Below are 8,462 nucleotides of genomic sequence, written 5' to 3'. Positions count from 1 at the left end.
TTTGTGTCTCCATTGTCATTTGTTTTCAGGAAGGTTTTGATTTCCTCTTTGATTTCATCTCGGACCCACTGATTATTCAGTATGAGGCTATTTAACTTCCAGGTGTTAAAATTTTTCTTCTGTGTCCCTTTGTAGTTTATATATAATTTCAGGGCTTTGTGGTCAGCAAAGGCAGCCTGCAAAATTTCTATCCTCTTGATATTATGGAGGTATGTTTTGTGTGCTAACATGTAGTCTATCCTAGAGAATGTCCCATGTACATTAGAGAAAAATGTGTATCCAGGCTTCTGGGGGTGGAGTGTCCTGTATATATCTACTAGGCCTCTTTCTTCCATTTCTCTCCTCAGGTCTAGTATATTCTTGTTGGGTTTCAGTCTGGTTGACCTGTCTAGTGTTGACAATGCTGTGTTGAGGTCTCCCACAATTATTGTGTTGTTATTGATATTATTTTTCAGATTTGTCAACAGTTGTATTAAATATTTTGCTGGCCCCTCATCCGGTGCATATATGTTTAGGAGTAGCTAAAAGTTCTTATTCAAACAATATTGAGTACCATTTTCTGTTATTTGTGGCCAAATGTCATAAAAAAAAAAGTCAAAACAACAAAAATGACATAACAATAAAGACCTCTTCATTAGGGTCTCACATACATTCTGCTGTGGTACTGTAAAGGGTCACTGTGGTCATTATACCTGTGCTCCTTTTTGTGTGTATGGGTGGGGGGAAGAACCATACTCCTGGCTGTGATGTTCAACACTTTAGTTGTTGGTGTTCCCCAGTGTGACACCATTTCATTTCCAATGCTTAACGCACTAGGCTTGGATGCAACTAGAGATCACTTGCAGCCCCAGGGGTCACAGGCAACAGAGCTATTAGGACCAGACTGGGCACATGCTCTGGTCACAACTTGACGCTTATAAAATAATAATAATGATAATAATAATAAGGCACTTGCCTTGTAAGTGACTGATCCAGGTTTGATCTACCTGTTCCCCTGAGCACAGCAGGAGTGATTCCTGAGTTTAGAGCCAGGGGTAAGCCCTGAGCATCACTGGGTGTGGGTCCCAAACAAACCAACAATTATATTGGGGAAAAAAAAAGGTAACAAAAACATTTGAACAACAAAGCATTCTAGACCATGCTCCTTGGGCCACAGGAATAGAACAGTATGTAGGGTGCTTGCCTTACATGTAGGCAACCCAAATTTTATTCCTGATACCACATATGGCTTTTTGAGCACCACCAAGAGTAATTCCTGGGCACAGAACCAGAAGTAACCCCTGAGATCATTGAATGTGACCCAAAAATAAAAATAAAAATGTTTCTTATCTTTGTTTAACTTTCTCTTTAGGACTATATTTTTTTCCCTGCCTTTATTCCCAAGTTAATGAGAAGCATTAGAATTTTAAGCAGAGAATATGAGGCACATTTTCATTATGTGACTATCACTCTTGCTGCTGTATGGAGATGAATTCTGAGAGAACAAGGAAGGAAGAAATGGGGCCGGGCGGTGGCGCTAGAGGTAAGGTGCCTGCCTTGCCTGCACTAGCCTTGGACGGACCGCGGTTCGATCCCTCGGCATCCCATATGGTCCCCCAAGCCAGGAACAACTTCTGAGCGTATAGCCAGGAGTAACCCCTGAGCGTTACTGGGTGTGGCCCCAAAACAAAAAACCAAAACCAAAAACAAAAAACAAAAAAACCCCAAAAGAATGAAGGGAGGAAGACCAGGGATAGGCTTTTTTTTTTTAAAGGGGTAGACTAGAAAAAAATTTGCCTTGGGCATCACTCTTGAGTTAGGAAGCTACAGAATGAATATCATTCTAGTTAAGCTTATTAAATTTTATTTGTGAAATTTCTGACTTTAGTATTATCTCAAGAGACCAATACAGAGCGGTCTTTTTGGAGTTCTGTATTTTGAGAGAGCTCTGCAATGACTTGGGCTGCCCTGACTCCCACATATTTCCAGGGAGAGTGAGAGGGTACTATGTAAGAAGAGCTAGATTGAATATATAGTGTAAGAAGGTGGGATTGTACAGATATGGAAGAGTGGGCAGAAATATTTTGGAAGTAATATCTAGAATCAATGAAAGAATGTGATATCAAGAACAACTCTCAGTTTTCTATGCAAATGCAGGAAAAGATGGTGGCAGGAGATAATCTGGAAAATTTTCAAAGAATCCATTTGGGAGCAAAAGTTTTTTCTTTCTGTAGGTTCACCCCAATGGGTGGAGAACAGGTAGAAGTAGGGGACCTATCCAGAGGTTCTTCCCACCCAGGTGGTACAAGCACATGCAAGGAAGAAATATCCTGATTAGAGTAAGAACTGACAACTCCAAAAGGAAGAGGTTTATAAAGAGGCCTGTTGAACTGAGGCAGAGGAAATTGAGGCTTGTCAGGGAGCTGGAGAGAACTGGAAGCTATGTGTGATAAGAATGAGAATTTTGCCAAAGGATGAGATTGGATAGGCCCCTGGAGATAGTCTAAAGGGCTGGAGCTCAAGCTGTACATTCAGGAATCCTGAGTTCTCTTTCTGGCACTACATGGTCCACTGAGAACCACCAAAGTGAACCCTGAACACAGAGCTGAGCATCATCCCTGAACACCAGCAGAATGGCACAGAGAGAGAGAGAGAGAAAGAGAGAGAGAGACAGAGACAGAGAGAGAGACTCCAATGATTGTTGAGAAATCAAATCAAATCAGAGCAAAAGTGTGAAATAGATTTCTGGAGATGTTCCTGCACTACCATCCTGAACTCCTGAAAGAATTCCTTTCCTGTGTAGTGCACTTCTTTGGATAGAAAGGTTTGCCTTGCTTAAAAGTAGACCAGAGCAGAAGAGTCATCATGTGGCCTTTGAGCATGGTCACTTGATGCTTGCAGTATCCTCCTGAGTCTCTTGAAATGCTTGCTCAGAGGATGCTTGTCACCAGGCCACCATTGAAAAATGTTCATCCTCAGTCCATTAGGCTCTGATGAAGTCCCAGCAAGCCACATGAAGATACCAAATAGAAAGGGAGAGGGACTAAAAGAAAGGAGAGGGTAGAGGAATAGAGGAGAATTATAGAAAAAAAGATGGAGGGAAATCAGATAGAAGAGAGAAGAAAAGACAGGAGGGGAGAAGAGATACAGAGAAGAAGAAGCAAGAAAGAGGGGGGTGGCCAGAGAGGTAGCGCAGCAGTGGGGCATCCTCAGGCACACGGCTGCCCGAGGACAGATCTCAGTTCAATCCCGGGCATCCCATATGTTCCACCAAGCCAGGAGCGATTTCTGAGCACATAGTCAGGAGTAACCCCTGATCATCACCAGGTGTGGCCCCAAAACAAACAAAAAAATAAAAAGAAAGAAAGAAAGAAAGGATAGAGAAGAATAGAGAAGATATAAATTAAGGGAGAGGCAAGGGGGAGAATTAGTAAACAGAAGGAAAGAAGAAAGGGAGGGGAGGGGGAGGAGAGCTATATATCCAAATCCTCAGAACCAGATCTTAAAAAATCTATCTTGAATGTCAAGATGACATTGAAAACTCTTGGAGGAAGTCCAAGTGAGTGTTGCCCAGTTGATCCCAATCGATCAAAAGAATCATGGGAGATAAAAATAAATATTATTGTTTTAGATTACTAGACTTTATACTGTGACAAAATGGAAACTGGGAATAATGATTCTTTGATTAGGTAGAGTGGAAGTTGCTGCTATTTGGAGACAACATATGCAGAAAGGCAGGCTGATCTGTATAGGCTGGGGACAGGGGAGAAGCTGACAAAACAAAAACATAAAGCTGCTTTCTAGTGAAAGCAGAAAGTAGTTTCTAAAAATTTTCTAAAAGTTGTTTCTCTCTCTTTAGCATATCTAAAAAGTACTACAGCATAAGCACCCTTACTTAAAAAAATAAGAAAACAAGGGGCCAGGAAGGTGGCGCTAGAGGTAAGGTGTCTGCCTTACAAGCGCTAGCGTAGGACTGACCGCGGTTCGATCCCCCGGCGTCCCATATGGTCTCCCCAAGCCAGGGGCGATTTCTGAGCTCATAGCCAGGAGTAACCCCTGAGCGTCAAACGGGTGTGGCCCAAAAACCAAAAAAAAAAAAAAAAGAAAGAAAGAAAACAAAACCCACACATTTAATGTAATTATCAGTTGGCCAGAAATGAGGGGGGGGGGATATAAAATAAAAATCCATGGGCTGTGAGATCACCCCAGGCATTGTGTTTCTAAATTCCATGCAGATGGGTCTGAAGAAGCAGGGTAGCAAATAATAAGCCAAGCCTGTCAGGAAAGAGCCATAGAGCCAGTCTGCTTTTTTCCTCAATGTTTTTCACCTCTGCAAAAAGCCAGAACTAACTTTCATTATTAAACCAATACCCAATACACCAGGAGGGGGAAGGTCAAGTGAGAGACAAAAATGCATATTCAGTGGGCTTTTACATATCAAAGGAAGACATTTAAGGAAAGAGGAAGTTGGGGGAAAGCTTTTGTTTTGGGTTTATAGCTGGGTGTCATTCTACAAGGGAGGAGACTCATGTTACCAACCTCTAAGGTTATTAGTCAAATCAATAACTTGGGATAATCTATTATCAAATGACCCCAAGTCAATATCCTTTGAAAAATAAAGCAATGATAATGGATACAATAACTGAAGAGATAAAACAGTAAGATATGAGTGTCTTATTGGAATCCTAAATTGAACAACCCAGCCCTAAGACATCCTGTGACAATGGGGAAAATGGAATAGACTGGGTCTTAGGTACTTTTATAAAATCACTGTTATTCAACTATTATAATTGCCTAGAGTTTATATTTTCCAAATATCATGAACACCTGAAGTATGGAATATGCCTTAAAATAATTGATAAAAATAGTAAGAATTGTTGAAGCTGACTATTGGGTCAGTGGGATTCCTTATATTGGGACCTAAATTCTGAATAAGGAGGGATGTCATTTTGTAAAAGTCAATGGCAGGCTTCTTAGGTTCTGAGCAGGGAGAAACACCATTTTGTAAGGACCACCTAGTGTGAGCCACATACTAGGACTTCACAAGCCTATTTCCATAGACTCCGCCTCAGTCTACCTGGCTATACCAGGTAGCCTATCAGGGAAGGACAAGGGAGCAGTAGGAAGGTACCCCTAGACAAGAGCCAAAGGATTCATTTTAAGGATCATCAGAAAGCTGGAACCTCCATATATCCCATTCCTATATAATCTTCATCCTGACCTTGGGCGGGGCTCATCTTCTTCAGGGGATGACCCCAGGCTGGCCAGGCTGGGGAATCTTGTTGGCAGAAGGATTAAAGTGTTTAATTTTATTCCAGTTGTGTGGTCTGGTCCTTCTACTCTGGAACCCTATACTTATACCACTCTTTTTCAAATATATTCGAAAATTTCATTGATAGTTTTTTTTTTTTCCTTTTCGGGCCACACCCAGTGAGGCTAAAGGGTTACTCCTGCCTATGCACTCAGAAATCGATTGGTCCTGGCTCAAGGGACCATATAGGACTCCGGGATCAAACCTAGGTCCGTCCTAGGTTGGCCACGTGCAAGGCTAATGCCCTACCTCTGTGATATCGTTCCGGCACCTTCATTTATAGTTTTGAAAGAAATATTGAAACATTTATCATTGTGTTGAGGACTTGTAAGCAACCAGATGGTTAAAATTTGGTTGTGGAGCTGAGTGTATGTCTCTTGATTGAATGACTCTCAGGGGTGGGAAGAGCAGCCCAGAGCATCATACACATCAATTTGCCCCTTAGTGGTATTCTGCAATGGAGAAAAAGAACCAAAGGGAAGGAAACGGTGGAGTTCTGCACTGGACCCACAGGAAAGAGGAGGTCTGCTAATAGATTGTGTCTACTTCTCTTTGTGAAGAGAGGAAGATGGGATAAGAGTTAAAGAGAAAGATGACAACCATATAGTTGTACTGTATTCCAGAGGAGGGAATTCTCATTAGGAATCCTCCAAATTCACAGAAGATTAGGAACAAGTTAAAAAATAACAAGCTTTTTGACTTGTTAATAGGAAATTGGTGTTTGAAGGCATGATGACATGATGGTTGAGGTGGGTGGGAACTGTGAGCTTCAGGAGGATACTGTAGAATTGCAGAGCCTTGCAGAACTGCAGGGAAGTTTAGAACAGAGATTGTTGTGCATGGAAAAGGACAGTGTACTGGGTGCAGAGCAGCCTTGCTAGTGTGGCTATCTTGATGATATTGGAGAAAGAGCAGAAGAGCAAAGTATGCCAGGACTCTGCATGCTTTAGGAAAGTGGTGGGGACTAAGAATTGCGGGCAGAGTGGGGTCTCCTTTGGTAGAGCAGGTGACTTGGAAAATGAGTGATCGAAACTGAGTAACAGTAGAGTTTGGGCTGGTTATTAATTTTATTGTATATTTTCCCCCCACAGTTTAGGGGTTCTGCTGCCACCTGTTTTCTCAGGAGTCACTCCAGGCAGTGCATGAGAGCATGTTGTACTGGAGGGTCACACCCAGGGCAACGAATGTTCTCAGTCTTTTGAGCCGTTCTCCAGGTATGCTGGTCATTTTGCTTTATTTGATTTGGTTTGGAGGTAACTTTCCACAGTGTTTAGGACTTATTACTGGTCGTGTCTTCAGGGATCATTCCTAGCAGTGCTCAGGAGGACCATATGGGGCACTGGAGATAGGTCTGTGGTTAACTGCATGCAAGGTATAGTCTCACCTGCCTCATACACTGATTATTTTGAAAAAACTACAAGAAGTAAATGGAGGAGGGCCTTGAAGGGGGTGAATGAAATTGATAAATCATTAGTAAGATTGATAGAATTGATAGGAGTACCTATTAGGTAATCCAAGATAGGTGCAGGTAGTTCTTGGCCCTGAAGAGGAAGAACACAGGTTCAGGCAGAAGCCCTTGTATTCCAGATGATCCACAGAGTGGACAGATCCCTGAGCAAGAGTTCAGAATACCCTCTCAGGAGGTTCTGTCATAGTCCTTTTGTCTGAGGAACTGGCCTTTCAGTTTGTCAAGGAGAGGTGATCTTCAAAGTCCCCTTAACTGTGCCTGTCCCAATGGCTTCTTGTCATTGGACTCTAACAATGGGGTGGGGGAAGTTCATTGTTGCTTTTGCAACTTTTGAATCTAAAAATAAAAACCGGCTTTCAAAAGCAATCAGCTAACTCATTACCCTGTTGTGGTAGGCATGTTGGGCTAAATGTTTTCCCTGCAATTCTACTTTCTTCTCACTGAGTTCGAGGTAGCACTTTTCAAGTAAAGCCTTGGTAATTCCTAGGCCTAAAGCAATTGCCTTCATTTCCCAGTGGGATAGACTTAAAGCAGGTTCATTTGTAGAGGGAACAGGAAGAGCAGTTTTTTTTATAGCTTAAGATGTGAGAAAACAACTTTTCCTCCTTCTGACAATCATAACCCACTCATGCCTTAAAAAGGCCTTTCAAAATCAAAAAGACATGGGGAGTTTGAGCAAATGCTAGAAGGGTTTATTAAGACCTGTCTTTAGCTCATTTACTTATATTTTAGAGCAGTGTTTCTCAAAGGAAAAAATGCTCCCCTCCCACTCCCTGTAGGCTGCCAGAATATTCACAGGTGAAATTTGTTGTATAAAAGTTACCTCTTAGAATTGACTTGGCCATAGACCCTGTGAGTTATCTGAATATCAAAGAATTAAGCTGTCTTGAATAAATGGAGAGCATTGCTCTGCCCTCTGCTTGGCTCTGTTTCTCCCACTGAGGTTCTCAAGTTTGAATATGCAGTGGTCAAAAGAGAAGGAAGGACAGGGCCCTGGGAGGAGACCCAGTCTGAAAAATGGCTTGGAGAAGGCCAGTGGGTCATGGGTCATGGAGTCTCTGTTAGGAAACAATCAAATCTATGCCATATTGGCCTGGAAGGGGGATCTAGAATGGAGAAGCTAAACAGAGGAGCTCTAAATGATGTCTGGGAAATTCTGCACTATGAAAATGAATCATGTAAAGCTGCTAGACAAATGGGTGTATGGAGATTTACCAGGCAATAATGTGCACAAGGAAGAGTAGAGGCTGTGTGTACTCAACAATCTTTCTGGCTGGTGGTGGGAACCCAGTCTAGGCCTTCCATAGTGAGGCCTGGAGGTTAACCACTTAGCCATGTTCTCAGGCTGAGAGTCTTCACCACTTCCTACTCATTTTTAATTTATTAAGTCATGGGGTCAACTCTATTCATTTGTTTCCTCAACCCCAAATCCCTCATTCTAGCTTTCTTTCTTTCTTTCTTTCTTTCTTTCTTTCTTTCTTTCTTTCTTTCTTTCTTTCTTTCTTTCTTTCTTTCTTTCTTTCTTTCTTTCTTTCTTTCTTTCTTTCTTTCTTTCTTTCTTCTTCTTTCTTTCTTTCTTTCTTCTTTCTTTCTTTCTTTCTTTCTTTCTTTCTTTCTTCTTTCTTTCTTTCTTTCTTTCTTTCTTTCTTTCTTTCTTCTTTCTTCTTCTTTCTTTCTTTCTTTCTTTCTTTCTTTCTTTCTTTC

This window comes from Suncus etruscus, chromosome 9, assembly GCF_024139225.1.
Source record: "Suncus etruscus isolate mSunEtr1 chromosome 9, mSunEtr1.pri.cur, whole genome shotgun sequence".
Taxonomy (NCBI): domain Eukaryota; kingdom Metazoa; phylum Chordata; class Mammalia; order Eulipotyphla; family Soricidae; genus Suncus; species Suncus etruscus.
This window is presented reverse-complemented; position numbering follows the sequence as displayed.